Here is a 341-nt window from a genome sequence, read left to right as displayed (position 1 = left end):
GCCGCACTCCCCGGGCTCAGCGTCTCGCTTCCGTGTGTCCAGCCCCGGCCTCCGGCTCCTGACCCCCGTCCCGGTCTCGGGGCAGCAGCATGTGTGGCCCCTTCCCGCCCGTCTGTGCTTCGCGTACGAGTTGGGTCAGTGGACAGAACGTGTCCAATCCACGCGTCACATTCACGGTCCACGTGGCTGGCTCACTGTGAGCTCCACGTGTCTGTGGTCACACTGAGCGTCCCTCTATCTGTGCCCTCGTGAGTCCCTGATCTCCTCTGAGCTCCCTCCAGCCAGTCCATGGCCACAAGTCCGCGTCCCCGGCTGCCCGCGGCCACACCTCTTCCTGGGTG

At 66.6% G+C, this 341-nt stretch overlaps 1 protein-coding gene across 1 annotated transcript in view; it reads left to right on the top strand.

The window, feature by feature from the left end:
- COL7A1 (collagen type VII alpha 1) overlaps positions 1-341 on the top strand; it is a 60,839-nt gene that overhangs the window by 29,216 nt on the left and 31,282 nt on the right.

This window comes from Myotis davidii, unplaced genomic scaffold (genome assembly GCF_000327345.1).
Source record: "Myotis davidii unplaced genomic scaffold, ASM32734v1 scaffold663, whole genome shotgun sequence".
Classification (NCBI taxonomy): Eukaryota; Metazoa; Chordata; class Mammalia; order Chiroptera; family Vespertilionidae; genus Myotis; species Myotis davidii.
The sequence above is the reverse complement of the archived record's forward strand: the minus strand, read 5'-3'. Positions and strand labels throughout refer to the sequence as shown.